General features: G+C 32.5%; 1 protein-coding gene across 1 annotated transcript in view; it reads left to right on the forward strand.

Annotated features, from left to right (window-relative positions):
- The first annotated feature begins 410 nt into the window (after positions 1-410).
- Positions 411-20,707, forward strand: part of LOC141507809 (sodium channel protein type 1 subunit alpha-like) — a 226,923-nt gene continuing 206,626 nt past the window's right edge. Inside the window, exon 1 of the mRNA XM_074215801.1 lies at positions 411-832. The gene's annotated coding sequence lies outside the window, so the exon portion shown is untranslated. The remainder of the gene's footprint in view (positions 833-20,707) is intronic.

The following is a 20,707-nucleotide window of genomic DNA, read 5'->3' on the forward strand; positions in this document are numbered from 1 at the left end:
ATTCAGCATAGTCGAAAGAAACCAGCAATGCTTTTGGACAATAACTCAAGTGCACAGTTTTGAGTTTTGGGGAAGATTGAGTTTTTTGCGGGGGTTACCATTAACCACATTGGGAATATTAAAAATGACAATACATATAATTGCAACCTGATTAACCTACCTAATTCTGAATCTGATTCAAATGTTCACAGACACTATTCTCTTGCACACAGAAAAATATTTGTTCAAAAAAAAGTGAAAAAAGTCTTTCGGAAAGCAATACCTCTTGGGATGGATTCCTTGCCCCTGTATCCCCCTGTACTCACCATGAGGAGTTAAATGTAGGCAAAAGCTGCAGCAGCAGGAGTCTGTGGGTCTGAGCCAATACTCTGCCCCTTCCTTTTAGGTGTGGATGCAAAGCCCTTTCGAAGCAATTGTGTTAGCTTTCCTTCCCCAGCTGCTCAGAACTTGCTGACAGTTTTACCTTTTGCGGCTTCCGGTAATTCGGACCAGGAGAAGAATGAGAACAGCTTCTCTGAGTAGCTATTCTTAACGCTCCTTACAGAACCACGAAGAGGAAACAGAGTCCGTGATCTCCATGCAAAGTACCAGCCTGCCTGCGTGTTTGCCTGCTGTCAATACAATCTTATCCTTGCCAGTGATGACATTCAGCTAGCTGTGCCGCACAGAAGCCAGCACTCATTCCTCCTTCTTATGTAAGGCGGGCTAGGTCAAGTGTAGGAGATACACACTGCTGACTCTTACGAGCTCATAAGACCGTTCCTTCATATTAACACTGCATGGGCTATGGAAACTGGAGAAGATTGATTTTTTTTTGCTACATCTTTCGGAGGTAAATATGTTCACATGATTTAATGCAAAATATACTAGAGTCCTGGAAGATGACTGTCAGCCATGCTGTAAACTGCAGGAAAAATTAGCAGAGAAACCAGGACTGTCAGCATGCTTCAGTAAGCGTAGTAATTCTAGCAAATCCAGCTTTAAGTCACTTCATGAATAAATAAATTGTAAATTAGAGTTTGCTTAACAAACATCTCTATCCATCTGGGATTATTGCTGAATTGACTGATTAAAATGCGAGTGAAATCCATTTGCTTGAAGGTGTTCTGGGAGAACATTAGTAGATGTGACTATTAGCTCTAAATGATTCACTGCAGTTCTTGGCTGTGAAATTGCCTTTGCCTCTGGACTGCGGATTTTCTTCTTTCATAAATGGGGTATCTGTTTTCACATTCTTGCTTTTTTATTATTGTTGGGTCAGATTGATAATAACAAGTAAAGAACTTGATTGCTGAGTGATTTCATCAATTGAGATACTTTCAGTGATATTTTTGGTGAGCACTGCAGTAGAGCTGCATTCTATGATAGCTCTGAATTAATTTTAGATTAGCTGCATTGACCAAAAACTCACAATGATCTATGTTGTTTGAGGAAAAGAAAAATCAAAGAGAAATTATGAGATGGTGAATATTTTAAGCAAGGAAGAAATTATAGAATTTATTCTTTATACATTGTATCACAGCATAAAAAAATGGCCATGGGAAAAAATTGGTGGGAGATCAGAAGGAAGGATGAAATACTTTACTGATGGAATATATTGTTTGTTTGGCTTTTTGGGTAATTTGCTGCAAGAAATATTAGGGTCATGTTGCTGCAGATATTGTCTGATCTTGTCAAGAAATTATAATAACATCCAGCTAGAGGTGGCAGTGCATGATTTGGACAAGACATGGCTATTCAAAGTATGAGCAGCACATTTGAAAGTGTTTTGACTTAGAGTACTTTGCAAGCAAAGTTAAAGTTGGGTATCCTTGACAGTGCAGAAGCATTCTGGCTGGAATAATGGAACAAAGGGGTGGAACTAGGTAATTAAATGTGATAAAATCAAAGAGCATTTTAAATATGATATTAAATATCTGAGAGGAAAACTAAAGATTTGGTCTAACATATAGACATTACTAAATACTTAGATATTTCATGTTAAGTTTAGTACATTCAGTTCACTAGCTAAATTGAGAAGGAAATTTTAGAACATGAACTTTTATAATACACTTCTATGTGTGATTTTATTCATATTTACACAAGAAATGAATAATGTACTGGTATACACTGATGTAAATGAAATATGATTTTCCTGGGAAAATTCAATTTTAATACAATATTAAAATGGAATTAATTATTTATGAAGGATATATTGTTTATCATTTAATGTTTTGCTTCATTGATTAAAATATGTATGCTTACCCAAATAATTTTATTAGACAAGTATGGGCTATTGGGAATCTTATTTTGTACTATTGGTGTCAAAAGGAATCTTCCCTACAAAAGGAGGTTGGCATAAGGGTCCTTGTTAAGCAGGTTTTGAAAAGTTAGGCATTTAATATTTTCCTCATAACATCTTGATGGAAAGTAATGCAAAATGACTTAATTGCTATTCCCTTTTAATTTTTAAGAGCTTCAGTTCCCTTGAGATAACATTGTCAGGCTTTTATTATGATTTCTATTCAATGATGTGGTTGCTATCAGCCTTTTGTTATACAAGATTTGTTCTTGTGGTGACACATGAGCTATTGCAGGAGAAGCCAGGTTAATACCTTTCCTGAATATACCTTGTTACAATGAGATTATTTCCTCCAAAACACTGCTCAATTCTAATGGTGCATTTTTTAAATTTATAGATAACTCTAAAACATTCATAATGATCCAACCAAATTTTATATGACTCAGTTACCCAGTTGGTAATTAATAAATTAATCAGTACAGAGTCATTAGAATTTATTATCATATTTTACTATATAAAACTAAATTACACAGAAATATTTTATATTCATAAAATATTACAACATATTTATTTGACATGTTTATATAGTAAAATTATAAAATAATAAAGTAATAAGTCCAGAGAGAAATTCAAGGGGCCATTCAATCTGTCTTCATGCCTTCACTGTATTGAACCTATCAACAAAACAGAGTTGTACATAATTTTCCAAAAAATGTCTAGAAAATGAAATTCTGCATTTGGGCTTAGTATTGAGTCAGCAAGGTGGCATAGTGAATAGAGTACAGGTTGAACTCAGGAAGACTTGAATTCAAATTCTGCATCAAAACTTTGCCATCTGTGTGACCTTGCTCGAGTCACTTAAACTCTCTCAGCCTCAGTTTCCAATAGCATCTACCTCATAGAATTATTATGAAGATCAAATAAGCTGATTTTTGTAAAGCATTTTTGCAAACTTTAGCATGCTAAATAAATGCTAGTTACTATTATTATTGTATTTTCACACTTCAAAACCTAGAGATTATGTCTACTAAAAGCTAACTGGTTTACATGTTATAATGAAAAATATTTTTTATATATCCTCTTCCACTCAGAAGGGGAATAAAAAGCTTGAGTTGGATCATTCCTCATGATATTTTTTAAAAGCAGTACTCCCTGGTTGGGATTTGAGTTAATTGTAAAACTATAAAGAACAACCTAGGATATAGTAATTTATGCTTGCATAGAAGTATGTGGTTTACAGGGTGTTTTAAAGTTGAAATTTAGATACAATACACATAGAGTTCTAGTTTCACAGAAGAGTACAGAAAAATTAAATGATCAGGCTAAAGTCATAAAGGTAATATTTATTTCAGAAGCATATAGGTATTAGATTGAAGAATACACATTGTGAGGCCTCCAATCTATTATTTATATGTATGTATGTAGGTAGGTAGGTAGGTGGGTTGATATATAGAATAGAATTGTATAGTATAATATGTCAATATAAATTGATTTGAAAGATTTTATTCTTTGAGATTATATACATATTTTATACATAGTGAATAACTATGGAAATATTATACTTAAATGTTTAAATTAAATAATTTATTTTAAAGTATTTAATCAGTACAGGCATGAAATTTTCATACCCACCTTCCATGTGGCCTTTGACAAAATTACTCTAGACCTGTGACCTCTTCAGTGAAAAGAATCCCTGGTTTAGACACTCCCTCTACTCATGCAAATATTGACTCATCTCAAACGTCCAGTTTTTGATAATTACCTCTTCAATCAAGTGGCATGGAAGGGTGGATAGTCCTTAGTTACACAGTTAGTAGTTCTTCTTGACTTCAAAGTCAGCCCTCTATTCACTAAGCCAACCTACCCATCACCATGGCTTACCCCATATAAATATTCTACTAGCATAGTCGTGATATTCCATAACAAGAATTTATTGCTTGTTGCTATTGTTGTTGTTGTTGTTTTCTAAAAAAAAAAAAAATTATTTAAGGCAGTGGGGTTAAGTGACTTGTCCAAGGTCACACATTTAGGCAATTATTAAGTATCTGAGGTCAAATTTGAACTCAGTCCTCTTAACTCCAGAGCCAGTGCTCTATCCACTGTGCCACCTAGCTGCCCCCTTGTGCTTTGTTCTTGAAGAGTACCATGACATCATGGAGGTGATTCCACAACATTCAAGTGAATTGGACTTAAATGAGGGAGAAATGTACAAAGTCACCAGCTTCACTTTCTTCTCCAGAATCCTCCGAGTCCAACAGTCAGATATGGATTAATAAGGATAAAGATCGTCCTGAGTTTAAACTAAGGTCTTTATCAAGTCACAGTTACACTGAGACAATGCCCATTCCTTGATTAAGACAGAATTTGCCTATCATTTGCATGACTAATCAATCAGTGCCATTGTAGTAATAAATTCTGAAGCTCAGCAGTAGAAAGAGTAGAACTTGGCAGTCTAGAACATTGGACTGAACTAAATATGATGCAATTTGATATGGATAATTAAGCAATATAAATAGGTTAAAAATTGACTACACTCATGCAATGGAATTATCATTGTTATATAATAACTTTTTCTGAAAAGTATCTAGTTTTTAGTGAACTGAAAACCCAGGATAAGTCAAGTAAGATATAGTATTCAGAAAAGTTAATATATATATATATATATATATATATATATATATATATATATATAATATCAGGGAGTGCAATGAAATGGACATAATGCCTAGAAATATGAAGATGATAGTTCCTTTGCATTCTGGTCAGAACACATATAGAGTTTTATGATCAGGTTCAGAAGCCATAATTATTTTCAATTTAAAGAGCACTGTGTGATGTTCCTGTTTAATGATCAGAACCTAGATGAAAGAAAGAGGAAATTAGTAGAGAGCAGTATTGCAAAAATCTAGAGAGAAGAAAATATTAATATCATAGAATGTCCAATGGTGTCAAAAGCTGCAGAAAAGCCAAAAAGAATGAGGACTGAGAAAAGACCATTCAATTGGGAAATTAAGATAGCCTTGGTAATTTTGTGGAGAATAGTTGGTTGGGGTTTACAAGTCAAACTGTAAGCGATTAGAAAGAGAGTGAGAAGGAAGAAAATGGGGCCACCTATTGCAATTGACCTTTTCAAGAAGTTTATAGCCAGGCAGAAAATATATAGGATAATAAAACTGTACCCTCTGCAACTTTCTTTTATTGCTGACAAACTCCCCTTTATACTAGATTTCTTCTTACTACATTCCTTTTATCCTCTAGTGCTCATTGAAACTAACATTATCCTTATGATTCGGGTTAGAAATGTTAGAATCCAGGGATTAGCACTCTAATCTGTTAATTTATCAACTTGTTACCTCGTTAGATTTATTGGTGTACTTGCCTGAGGTGATAGCTACCATCACTCTTCTTCTTGGGCATGATTCCTATTTAGGGGAGTATTGAGATTTCATGAAAACTGGAGAAAATGCGAAGTTTTTATCATTTTGGTCTTGTCAGCTGTGACTAGTGTCAAGCATTCTTCCAGTATATTTTCCCCCACTATTTTTTGCTGTTCTGTGAGAAAATATTCCTCACAGTGTTCTACCATACACTTTCATTATAGCTTTTTAAACATTTTTAAATTTTATTTCAAACTTAAATACAAAATAAGAAAAGAAAAAGGAACATTGCCATGTACACAGGAGAATATAAGAGAGGGTTCAATATAAAGCAATAAATTTCCATTTCAAGAAAACCTATATAATAAATACTATGCTTTATGCTCAAAGTTATATATCTTTCCTTTGCTTCCTTTTAGATGTTCTTTTGCACTCTGTTGTGTAATTTTAACTTTTCCCCCTCCTCTTCCTTTCCCTCCCCATCCAGAAGGCTACAATTAACATGAATATATATATATATATATATTTGTAAATACATACACACCCATATTTGTAGGCATACACATTCACACAGTTATATACACATATATCTATACACAAGCAAAGATATTTATAATCATATACTTATATATATACATATACAATCATAAGCACATATGTAAATCCATACTATTATTTTTTCTCATGCCATCTGTTTCTCTCAAGGTGGATAGCATCTTCCTTCACAGATCAAGTCTCTCCATATTTTTCTTCACCAGCATTATCATGTTACTCCATAGCAATCAACCAGATACTGTCTAGTAATTTTAAATAGTCTAAAAAAATATTGATTAATATGGCTGACATATAATACAGTTTCTCTATATTTGGATAAAATTTATTTTAGCTTTGACTTTGTCCAAGATCATGATTACTACTCCCAGCTTTTTTAAATAATAAATCCTATTCATAACTTTTATTTTGTTTCTTGTATTTCTCATTTTTATAGCAGTTCCTGAAAATATATTGTTGAATTCAAATTTTTAATCTACTCTTTCCATTTTATGGGTTAATTCATTCCATCCACATTCTAAGCTATAATTACTTGCTTAATTTTCCTCCATCCTATTTTCCTCACTATCCTTCTCACGCTATTCCTATCCCTCTTTGCCTTTCCATTTTACTTCTACCCACTATCTTGATCTCCTCTTCCATAACCTATACCCCTTAAAGAATCCCTGCTTATTCTCTTCCTCCACCCTATCCCTTTGACCTTTTGCTTTGATCTGAATTTAAAAGACTTTTATACCCTTCCAAATATACATGTTGCTCCATCTGTTTTTCCATTTCCATTAATCTATATACTTTTCTATACCCCCCTTATCCCATTCCTTCACCCTCTTTATATTTCTTTATAAATTAAGAGACTTTTAAATCTCTTCTAAATGTATATGTTGTTCTCTCTTTAACCCAGATCTAATGTGAGTAGTTTACTCTAAAAATCCCTCCTTTATCCTCTCCTTCCTCAATATCCCCTTACCCATGTTTTTCTTTCTGAATTTAGAAGATTTTTATACCCTCCTAGATATGTACATACTGTTCCCACTTTAACCCATTCCCAGTAAGAGTAGGGTTCCAGAACTTCCAGGCTTCCTCCCCAATCTAATTCCTCTATATCAATTTTTTCTCTGACATCTCATTTGTATGAGATAATTACTCTTTTTTTTTACTACACTATTTTGGATTTTAGAATCACATCATACTTAGCCCTACTCCAATCTTTCTTTCAAACTACTCAATTGCTAATGACAATTTTAGGCCTATGGTTTTCATTTCCACATATAAAAAATAAACAATCATAATATTTTGCAAATGTGCTTTTATTCCAAAATGTTATGCCCTATCTATGCTTCTCTGTTTAGCAAAGAAATCATGATTTTTCTGGCTAGAGCAGTTGTGTAAATTCTATTGATCTTTTAGTTGTAAAGGCTACTTTTTTAAGACTCAGGCAGTTTAGATTTACTAATTTTCTTTCAGATGATGCAAACCTACAAGATTCTATCACTGAGCAAAAATATTGATCATTTCGGTCCAAATAATTCTTGGAACAATGACATCATCATCATACATGGTTAAATTTTTCCAAGAGAAGGAAATAAAAAACATAAATATCTTTAACGTTAGCCATTTTGCATTGTCAATTGCTTTTTAAAAATAAGTTGAGTAGGGGCAGCTAGGTGGCACTAGGGGTGGCTAGGTGGCACAGTGGATAAAGCACTGGCTCTGGAGTCAGGAGTATCTGGGTTCAAATCCGGTCTCAGACACTTAATAATTACTTAGCTGTGTGGCCTTGGGCAAGCCACTTAACCCCATTTGCCTTGTAAAAACCTAAAAAAAATTAGTTGAGTCAATATTGTTATCATTTAGTATTTTTCCTTCTAATTTGACATAAGTTTTGACCTTTGTCCTAGCCAATTGATGGTCTGATTTCATGTAGACAACCAAGACTGAAATGATGCCCAGATCTGTAGCCAACTATATCTGGTCTGCACAAGATTTTGTATTGTTCTGTGCCAAACAAATCTATTGTCATCAAAAATCTCCAGAAATTATTCATGGCAAACAGATGTTAGCCTTTTGAGAAATATATAAACTTTTGGACTCATTTATTTATTTGTCCTAAAATATATTTTGCAGCATCATCTGTAGTTCTCCTCTTTGCATCTTCAAATTGAAATTCTTAAGTATCAAGCCTAATTTTAAATAGGTTAGAAAGAATCTTGTTAAGTTTTTTCTCAACAGAATTTTGTGCATAAGCTGCAATTTTCTTCATAAGGTTCTTTTTTGCTTTTTTTTTTTATTATGAGGTAAGATGATCAAGCATCCCATGAAATTGTGTTTCTTGTTATATTGGTGCATGTTACAAAATTAACTGTTCCAATTCTTTTATTTGCCCTTTCAAGTTGTGAAACATTCCTCCATTTAGCTACAGCATCTTTTTGCTTTCAATTTCTTTTCAAGGATATATATATATATATATATATATATATATATATATATATATATACTGTTCTTTTTTTTCTTCTTTTTCTTATTTATTTTGGGGTGGATTGCAAGGCAATGGGGTTAAGTGACTTGTCCAAGGTCACACAAACTAGGTAATTAGTGTCTGAGACTGGATTCAAACTCAGGTTATCCTGATTCCAGGGCCAGCGCTCTATTCACTGCGCCACCTAGCTGCCCTGAGACCTATTGGAAGAATTAAAGATGTTTAGTTGAAGAAGAGAAAAATAGGCATACATGAAAGTACCCTTCAAGTATTTTTAGTGATATTACCAATAAAAAGGAATGGATTTTTTTCTCTTGGTCCCTGAGGGCAGAACTGGGAGTAATGGACAAAGTTGCAAAGAGGCAAATTTAGACTTGAAAAGAACCTTCCTAACATTTAGAACTATGCTAGAATGGGATGATCTGCCATGGAAGGTTATGAGCACTGGAAGTTTTCATGCACAAGCTGGATGACCATTTGCTGGATTGCTTTGTTTGGGATTTGTTTTGGTTTGGGGTTTGGTTTGGTTTTGGTTGGGGGAAAGAATTTTTTCAGATCTAGATTTGACCAGATTGCCAATGATATCCTTTCCAACTTTAAAATTCTATAATTTTCATGATAATGTGATCATTGATGTGATTTATTCCTTCTGCATGTGAATCAATTGCAATAATTTATATTATTCTATATAAAGTTACATATTCCATATTCATATTTATATTGATTTTTTTTAAGTAGTGGAAAAGCTTTTCTTTCAATATGTCACTGTTTTGTTGGAAGCATATTATTACTTCAGAGGATTAAAGACTGCTTAAATATTTTGATTTATGTATTTCCCTGAAATCAAAGATTGTGTCACCAGGGGTCTGTTCATAGAGGATAAGTCAAATTATAGTTTGTTAGGCTGGACCTTTGAAGGTTAATAAGACTGTAGTCAAATTTTTTCCAGCAGGGTAGAGCCTTCTAGGAATTTAGTCTGACAACAAAACTTTAATATCCCAGGGTCATTTCCACTCCAAGATGTGATCATAGATTATAAACTTCAAGAAGTTATATTACAATAGAAAATGATTACATTGATTAATTTGACCAAAAGATATATTTTGAACAGTTCTTGGAATTATGTTACCATTAATATAGAAAGTCATAATTACATCATAGTTATCAAAGTTAATATTTGTCCATTAATTTTAAACATTTGATGGTTGAAAGGATGCTATGGATAGGTGATTTTATTTGTATAAGGAACTGCCTTTCTCCTTATAGATTAACAACTGTTAGTGTTGACTTTTTCTGGGGCATGCTGAAAGAACAAATTATGAGCCTTTGGTTACATAGCACATAAGAAGCAGTAATTTAACTCAAACATTCCTCATTCAAAGTCCTACTTTCTATCCACTTTGCTATTAATATGAATAAATTCCAATTCTTAATTCAGAACTTCACAATAGTTAGTTAAAATGAGTGTGATAGGAAGAAATTTAGGATTTGATTTTTTATATACACCTGGATTTATTCAGCTAAAATGTTTAAAGTCACAAAAGGCAAGATAAAAAATATGTGAATGAAAAATGAATGAAGTGTATGTGAACAAAAGGAAGTAATTAGGTGACCAAATGGAAACAAGGGCTGTACCTAGCTTCAGGACAACTTGAGCTCAAATCCCATCTCAGAAACTAGTTGTGTGACTCTGGACATGTCATTTCACTTTTATTTACCTTAATTCACTGGAAAAAAAATGGTAAATCACCGCAGTACAAAATAAAATAAATTTGCCAAATAAACAAGCAAAAAACAATACATAAACAGTATGGTCCATGGGATCAGGAAATATTGGACAATTGTGGGTGGCTAGGTGGCTCAGTGGATAGAGCACTGGCCCTGGAGTCAGGAGTACCTGAGTTCAAATCCAACCTCAGACACTTAATAATTACTTAGCTGTGTGGCCTTGGGCAAGCCACTTATCTCTATTGCCTTTCAAAAACCTTAAAAAAAAGGAAATATTGGACAAGTCCGAATGACTGAGCAACAACAAGATGTGAATGAAAGCCATTAGATCGTGTATATAATCTTTGTACTTCTTCCTGTCTCTGACTCAAATTTTGGCATGACTTTGGGCCACTTAACCTCTCTGAGTCAGTTTATTCACCTGCAGAATAAGGGAGTTGAACCTGGTGTTCTTCAAGGTCCTTTCTACCTGCCAATCTGTGAATGATTCTATGGCACTTTTTTGCTCTAGAAATCCTCCAGTATTTGTAAATTGCTATACTATAACATTTTTCTTAAAGCTTACATTGTAGTGTTCATTTTAGAATATTGATACTATAGGTTCATTATATAATATTCAGTATTATTTCTCTACACTTTTTCTATTTTACTTACCTGGTCTTACTTTAGGGATCTTGCTTACAAATCTCTAATAAAAAATGGAAAACCAAAATAATCAGCAAATAAAAAAGTAACCAAAGTAAATGATTTTTTTTTCCTGTATCCAAAGGTAGGCCTTCCTTAAAGTCTATTACCTTTGGTTCTATGCTTAGTTCCTGCTTTTTAATATAGTCACAATATGTGGGTATATAGTTATGATTCTACTTATTTCAAAATATTTTTATATTTATAATTTTTGTGTTGCCATATATATTAATCTATTTAGTCAGCCTCCAATTATTGTCATTTATTTCCTTTTTTACTATACAAAGAAAGTGTCTTGATAAAGAACAGGTTTTTTTCAATTTTATAATGTTTGTGAGATTAAATTCCAACAATGCAGTAGTTGGGTCAAGAGATATGATCAGTTTTATGACTCATTTCATGTGATCATATTGCTCCCCAAAATAAGTGCATCATTTAGTGTCTCACCACCATGGTATTGTGGTGCTACTTTCCTTCATTTTTGCCATCACTGGGTTTTTAGTATTTTATTTTATTTTAATTTATTTTTTACAACTCAATGATGGAAAGAGTACCTGAAAATTCTTTTAATTTTAATTTCCAGTTATGAATTACTTTGGACTGTTTGCATGTGGCTATTAGAGAGCTATAACCAGGAACTCCAACATTTGGGACAAATTGATTTGAATCTAAAAACCTCAAAGGGTAGTTATGTATTTAATGTGTGACCATTCTGTTCATGGTTGAAATAAATCATGAGAGTTGAGGGCATTAAAGAATCTGAAAGACAAAATATTTGGAGCCATAGTTAGGGTGGCAAAAATTGTATCAGATAGTAAAGTTTAGTGAGAATAAAGAAAGTGACCTAGAAGTCAAATGATGACAAAAATAAGATAGTTGGTCATTGAATAATGATGGCAAAGGTTTGAAGATGTCAGCAGAAAACAAAAAAGTCAACTCTTCTTCCCAGCCTGTGTAACAAGTAATGTCACAGAAGGAGCTGCTATCTTGGAAAGTGTCATAAGAAGCAAGAGACCATGCTTCTTCAAGATAAGAAAGACCTTGTATCTTCAGAACAAAGTTAGTTATGAATATCAAAGGATGAAAGGAGTGTGATAGGAAGAAATCTAGGATAAAAGGGAATTTGTTTGCCATAAGGAAACATTCCAGAGCATCCAGTAGACTGAAAAATCAAAAGAGACAAGGAATGTAGAAGGGTTAGAAAGGAGTTAACTTTGGAAATAGTCAACATCTGGCATACTCTGCTTTTTGCTTTTCTTAATGCCAGTTATGGTTTAGGTCCTGAGGTGAAGGAGTGGAATGTGGGCATTTAGCCTCAGAAATAAGGTAGATCCCAGGAAAGGATCAGGACAGAGAAACATATTAAAAGGAAGACATAGGACCCTGAAGGCTGAGGAATGTGTCAACTTGAGGTTGAATTAAGTAGCAAGCTGTTTAAGTTCTCAGGAGATAGGAAGATGCAAGAAAAGAAATGCACCCCTACTATGGATAAAGTCCCAGCTTCACAATGCTAAATTTGGTTCTGGATTTTTACTCTTTATTTACTCTTTATATTCTGTTAAAGTATGTTGACTATTCCTCTACTGAACACTATATATTATTTACTATAAATCCAATAATTTATCATTTTCTTATAGATTATGGATTTAAGACCTTAACTGATATATATTCATTTGGCAATTTTAATGCATATGATTAATATATTCTTTATCAAAATTAGTTTAACACTGCCTTCAAAGTCAAATAATTGTGTTTTTTAAAAAAGATTAAAAGAAGTGTGATGGCTATTTGGGAAAAAAGAAAGGATTTTGTTAATTAAACCAATATTATACTATATCAATGGATTCATTTTATTTTCAACTGATTTGGGTCAGAAATTATAGGAATCTAAAAGCAGCTAATTTTATAGTTGAACAGGATTTCCCCTTATTTTTTCACATAGAAATATTTTGGCTATACAATCACCCTACATGGATATAAAATGGGTCACCTTCCTTAGCATTCTTCTCCCTGTCAGGATGGTATTCAATAGAAGAAGAATAAAACAGTAACTTAAAGTCTAAATTTAAACCTTGAAGCTATTTAAGGAGAAGTCGCCTCCCCCAACCCCTAATAGAATGTAAACTCTTTGAGGTCAGGAACTGGTTACTTTTTGTCTTTGCATTCCAAGTCTACCATAGTGCTTGATTATAGTAGGCATTTAATCAATGTTTGTTGATTTGTTGATTAATTAATTGACTGAAACCCCAAATAAAGTCTAAATCCTTGTTCAAAAGCTTTTCAGAATTGGGATGCCTGGCTGGTTGCTAACTTCATTTCTTCTTGATAATAAAAGTTAGCATTAATAAAGATAATAAGCAACATTTATATAGTACTTACTATTTACTCTTATTCGTGCTAGGAATTTGACAATTATTGTCTCATTTGATTCTCACAACAATCCTGTGAGGTAGGATCTACTATTATATTCATTTTATGATTAAGGAAAATGACGTACCCAGTCTCACACAGTAAAAAATACTTAACCCAGTGTTTGCTATTTAGTAGACACTCATAAATACTTATTGATTTAACTTGAAAATATAAATACATTTGGAATCAAAGAATTATGGTTTAAAATCATCTTTTTTTCCATTTACTATCTGGTAATTGAAGGCAAATCATCTTATATCTCTAGGTCTCTGCTTCCTCATGTAAAATGAGGAAATTGGAATATCTCTTATAATTCTAAAACTATAGGGCAGCTAGGTGGTGCAGTGCATAGAGCACCAGCCCTAGAGTCAGGAGTACCTGAGTTCAAATCCAGCTTCAGACACTTAACAATTACCTAGCTGTGTGGCCTTGGGCAAGTCACTTAATCTCATTGCCTTGCAAAAACTAAAATAAACAAACAAATAAATAAATCCTAAAACTATGACCCAATGATCTACAAACTTTTTTTTAGAGAAAATAGGCAAAAGTAAATATAGGATGCCTTTGGACCTTACAAATTAAATACCTTACAAAGTAAAAATCAAAAGGGCTAAATTTAAAAAAAGCATTTTTTGAATGTGGAACATGGAAGTTTAAAATCTCACAGGAAAGGAAAAGGAATGTTCAAAATAGTTATGAATGGTCTTGCTATTATCTTCTTGATCAAGTTTCCTTATCTAATTGTAAATTCAATTCAAGAAGTTCTACTTTTAAAATTTCTGAATCTTTGGAAGCCTCAGGTAGGAGGGATGCTTTGTTGGATAATCTATTTGCTTGCCAGATAATTTAGAATAAGGAGAATCACTTCTTTTTTAACTTTTTTTTTAACTTTCATCTTTGTATCTCTAGTACCTAACAAATACCAGACACATAGTGGCTGCTTAATTGATCCTTGTTAACTGATGGTATGGCACAATCTACTATTCCAAAGGACAGAGGAAGAAAAAAATTATTCGTGACAAAAAATATATATGTATACACACACACAAACACACACACACACACACACAAACACACACACACCAAGGGCAAAAATAGAGATAAATTAAAAAGTCAGTGATTCCTTGGATGGACCTCTAACTTTCCTCATTTTCCCAGATTTAAGGAATAGAAAAGCAAAATGATCTTGTCATTCTAGTATCCCTAAGGGATATAAGGAATCTCCTAGTTTCTTGCCAGCTAACTGTATGCTGAATATATTGGATTCAGTTGAATATAGGCTACTGAGCTACTAACTCAAACAGTCTATTGAAACTTCTCTATCAAAAATTAATATTCATTCTCTAATTGATAAGTCTATTGACTTCATTTCAATCCTCATCCTCCTTTACTGTTATACACATTTTTGACAATAGTGGCTGCCTCCTTTGATTTCCAAGATCCTAGTGTCTCTTGAACATCTTTCCTGTATGACAGCACTTTCCCAAAGAATAACTTATTTAAAAGTTCCAGGATTTGCCACTGGTGCAAATACACATCTGCATTTGAAAGAAATCAACTGAACAATTAATTACGTCTCCTGTCCATTAAACTTGGAAGTTCCTAAAAGTCTGCATTTGAGAAAAATCACCTGAACACTCATCTATCTCCTGTCCACCAAACTTAAATGTTTCCTGAGTCGAACCTGGACCCTCTTATTCCTCTACGTGTAGTTTGGTGATTTGATGGTAGCTCCATTGCAATACACACAAAAAGAAAACTAACTTCCCTTCTAAATTTATCTTCCAGATTTCTTTCTAATAAGCCAGTGCTTCCTAGGCATCTAAGTTCATAACCTCTGAGTCAACTTTGACCCTTCTCTCTTTTTCATCCCTCTCAAATCCAAGAAATTGCTAAAGTCTGTTAATTATGCAATATTCTTTAAATCTGTTCCTTTTTCTCCATTTTGGTAGAAGCAATATCAATGTCATATAACCTAGAATAATTTCTCCTAGAAGATATAAGGAATCATCTTCAAGATTTGACTGTTCTGAGGCTCATACTATTGACATGATTGAAAAGAAGAACATAACAAGCACAGCTTATGAAGTGTCAGAGCTCCTTGAACTTAAGTCAAACTCATACAAGTCTGCATATTTTAGAATTTTTATTAATTTTTGAATAAACAAGTATTTATTTTTCTTCCCTTCCACTCATTCCTTTACCCATTTGGATATTAAAAAAAAGGAAAGAAACCCTCATGACAAATATGCATAATCAAAGTAAATTCTCTCATTGGCCATATCCATAAAATATGTACTCCATTCTGGATTTTGAATACAGTATTTTATTGTCAGGAATTGGATAGTGTGTTTTTCCTTTGCTCCTCCTGAGCTATGATTTATCATTACATTAATCAATGTTCTAAAGTCTTTCAAAGTTTTTTTTTTCCCCTATGATGTTGTCATTGTATAAATTATTCTCCTGGCTCTACTCTGTTAACTATGCACCAGTTCATATAGAGCTTTCATTTCCTCTGAAATTATCCATTTCATAATTTTTATGAAATAATATTTCATTGCTTTCATAAGATATTGTTGACTTAGTCATTCCCCAAAAGATGTCTATTCCACTTAGTTCTGAGATTTTTGCTATTATGAAAGAACAACTATAAATAATTTTGTACAAAAGAGTTTTCTCCCCGCTCCCCCTCTTTGGAACAATGGCCTAGTGGTGAAACCAATGTATGAATGGATATACCCAACTTAGTGACTTTGGAGCATAATTCCAAATTGTTTTTCCAAAAAACATGGTTCAATACATAGCTTCACTAATATTGTGTAGTCTGTCTAGTTCCTGGGTAGTTACTCTAACATTTTAATTTTTCCTCTTATGTCATTTTTGGCAATCTGATGATTATGAGATATACAGTCAGAGTTTACTTCCCATTTTTCTAATAATTTGTGATTTGAAGCTTCTTTTCATATGATTTGTTGATAGTGTGGATTTCTTCCTATGAGAACACTTTGAGCATTTATCCATTGGGAAATAACTCTTAGACTTATACATTTTAACCACTTCCTTTCATATTGTTGAAATGAGACCTCTTTTAGGGAAATGCTACAACATATTTTTCCAGTTACCTGTTATTTTTCTAATATAATTAATTGGTCTCGTTTATATTTAAAAAACCTTTTAAAATGTTATGCACTCAAAATTTCTCATTTTGTCTTTTGTGTTCCTCTTATTCAATTACTTGGTTGTGATCACTTCCCCTAGATTGAAAAGTTTATTTCCTTGCTTCTCTAAATTGTTTATAATTTCAGGCCTTTTAAGTTTAAATTGGGGATACTAGGTGGCACAATTGATAAGAACATTGACCCTAGAATTAGGAGGACCTGAGTTCAAATCTAGTCTCAAACACTTGACAATTACTAGTTGTGTGACCCTGAGCAATCTCTTAACCTCAATTGCCTCATATTCAGGGCTATCTCCAGTCCCCTGGACCAAGATGGCTCTGCAGAAGAAAGTGAGGATGATGACTTAACTCATCAGCCCTTCATTCAAATCCAATTCATGTGCATGTCATGGAATAGCCTCTCTGATGCCATCGTCTTCTTCAAGAAATATGGACAGATAACAACAACAATGTAGCTACTTGGAATTTCTCTTGGTATGTGGTGTTAGGTGTTAGTCTATTTTTAATTTCTGTCATTTTCCTTTCAGTTTTGACCAATTTTTGTCAAATAGTGAGTTTTCTGGAAATAGCCCCTAAAAGATGACCTTTATTATGTCATTATATTAATTTTCTCTTTCAGTATATATATATATATATATATATATATATTCTCTATCATTGATTCATATTTCTCTTACCTAGTGCAAAATTTTATGTAAAATCATCAAAATGCTTTTTTTTAGTAAATATTTAGATTGGTTACTACTAGGCCTTCTTTCTGACATAACACTTGATAATATTGTTCTTTTATTCTTCTAGATGAATTTCATTAGCATTTTTTCTAACTTTATAAAAATATCTTGGTCTTAGTTTGGTATGGTGTTAACTGAATTAATTTAAATAGTAACTTTTTTTATTTTTTTGGTTCAACATACCTATGGAAAATGAGTATTTCACTATTTCTATAAAGATTATTTGTAGTAGCATCATATGGTTCCTGGTTGCATCTTGTGAGACAGACCCCTACATATTTACATATTTTATAGTTATTTTGCATGTATTTTCTCTTTCTATCTCTTCCTGAAGAGTATACTTGGTAATTACAGGAATTTGATGTCTTATATAAACTTATTTTGTATCTTAGAAATTTGATAAATTTATAATTTGAATTATTTTTGTTGAATTTTGGGGTTCTCTAGATAAAACATAAATATTTGCAAAAAGTAATGGTTTTATTTCATCTTTGTCTATGTTTATTCTCTTGATTTCTTTGTTATTCTCTTCTTATTCCAATAGTATATTTGCTTTTGTCTTCTTTTTGCATTTCTAACACTATGTGAAATAGCATAACGATAGCAACAGCATCCTTGCTTTACACAATCTTATTGGAAATATATTACCCTTTTGTATATATATTTGTTCTTAGGTTTAGATAAATGCTGATTTTTATATTAAGGAAAAATCAATTATGTTCCTATGTTTTCTTTTGTTTTTTAAGAGAAATGCTGCATTCCATTAAAATTTCTTTATTTCAACATTTATAGAGAGAACTATGTGGTTTTTTATTAAATATGTTACTAATTAGGTTTATTTTGCTTTTAGTTCTCTTTATATTGAACTAACCCTGCATTCCTTTATAAATTCAAGTTGGTCATAGTGTATAATATTTTTAATATATTATGGTGGCCTATTTGCTCATTTTTAATTTAGAATGTTAGCATCAATGTTCACTGAACACATCTTTTTGACTTTGTTTTATTCCATTTCCACCTAACAAAGATTGATATAGAATAAAGAATCAGTGATTTGTCTTTAATTAATCTCCTTTTTTAGCTATTAAACAAGCTTAATTCACAGATTCAATTCACAGATATATTTCTCATATCAACAATGCACAATTGTTTCTTTGCATTCCAATTTTTGAATCATTGAATTAACCTGACCCAGAATATCATTCAAGTCACTACATCTAGTTCAGATAGTTATTCAATTTTTGATAATTATTATAACAGTGCTCCAACTTGTCTCTTTATCATCACTTCCAACCCTGTCAAATCCATCTTTTATATCCTGCCAAAATAATCTTCATAAAGTATAGGTGTGACCATGCCACTTTCCTAAATTTAACAAAAAAAACATCCAAAGTAATCCATAAGGATCTCCCCCTTGCTCAATAATTAATAATAATAATAATAATAATAATAATAATAAAAGACCTACACAGTCTGGTTCTATTCTACCTTTCCAGTTTCTTTTTTTCTAGTTTCTCATGTTATTCTCATTGGAACTTTTCTCTTCTGGCCAAAACTTAACTGTCCACATACCTTCTCCTTTTATTTACTTATGCCATTTGGAATGAATTCTCTTTACATTTCTGCTTTTGTAATCAATTCTGATTATTTCATTCAATCAAAAATCTCCTACCTAATTAAGTTTCTAGGGCCAAATGCAGTAGTTTCAAATCAACCTTTAGACAAAACAATATGGAAAAAAATCATGATGATGGGGGAAGAGGAAAGGCCTCATGCAGAAGATGCCAATTGAGATACACAATTCTATTTCAATTTTGCCTCAAAGTCTTATCCTCTAGTAGACTGGTTCCTTCCAGAATATCTAATTTAAGGTGGAGACCCAGATCAAAGATGTTTTCAAGTTTTTCTAAAATAAATTGCTAATTCATCTCCCTTGGATTTTTTCTACCTTGCCCCAAACTCTATAACTTTCTTTCCTTTTTGAGCTTAATTTTGTGTGTTGTCTTTCCCCCTTTAGAATGATGCAAAGGATTGTCTTTCTTTAAGTTTCTATTTATATTCTCAGCATTTAACCCAGTACCTCACACATACTAAATGTTTGTTAATTAATTATTGATATATTTAAATGTAATCACAAATGACTGAATGATGCAAGAAATGTCTTCCCTTGTCTTCTTTCCCCAGTCCATGATTTTCAACTGACACTTCTGAAATTCTAGAGGAAGCTAAAACTATCCAATCCTCATATTCCTAAACCAGTAGTGACTTGAACATCCCTTCCCTCCCAAGTCCACAATCAGTCTATTTCTTTTTTACTAAAATAAAGAGTTGTGGTGGCCCCAAAAGGATTCTTTTCCCCCGGGTTAGAATATAATACAGGATGACTATATATCATTTAAGAACTTGGAATTACTAGGAATATAGGATTGAGTACATCCTTCTGCAAGATGTCTAACTCTTCAGTAAAAGATCATATCTAACCTCAATATCAGAAATGACAAGAATTTAAGCTCAATTCTCTTATAATCCTCAATTGAATCCTACATTAGAACATTAAGTACTGTGTTTTTACAAAAAGAAAAAAATGTTGGGAACAATATTGTAAGGAATCAAGAACTTAATATTTGTCTGGTCTCAGTTTTGGCAAAGGTTGAATCTTCATAAAGCACCAGTTACTGCCAATACTGTGGCAAAAAATCACCTTTATAAAGAATTACCCAATTGAATTTCTTTAACATGTATGTGAACAATGATATAAATTATTTAAGGATGAATTAAAATAATAATCCTACATTTTCTTTCCAATATATAATGCTAGTCTTCAGAAACTTGACTGCTTTTTGTTCTACCCAAAAACATAACTGAATGAATTAAGACAGGTAAAATTCATGTGTACTTCACAATATTACACATAGATTGACTTCAGAGAACTGAGAGGAATACATTTGAATCCCCAAATATCTCACAGTTTGCTACTATTTCTGCATGTCTTTTATTTAAATTTTTGTTGCATTAAACAGTAAGCTCCTTTTCCTTTTTGTCTCCAGAACCAATTCTCCTTACATATAGTTGGCATGCATTAAATGTTTGTTAAATTGTGAAGTATGCCCATCTATTTTTCTTCTCATTCTTCGAGGTCAATGAAGTTAAATTAAACACCTTAAATAACAAAAATTATCTTTATCCAATTATAATGGACAAAGCTTCAAAAAGTTATGAAGATTATAAACCTGAAAAGTCATAAACCATCCATCCACTTCATTATGTTCTGGCATTTGAAGCATTTAA

Source organism: Macrotis lagotis, chromosome 1, assembly GCF_037893015.1.
Source record: "Macrotis lagotis isolate mMagLag1 chromosome 1, bilby.v1.9.chrom.fasta, whole genome shotgun sequence".
In the NCBI taxonomy this organism is placed as follows: Eukaryota; Metazoa; Chordata; class Mammalia; order Peramelemorphia; family Peramelidae; genus Macrotis; species Macrotis lagotis.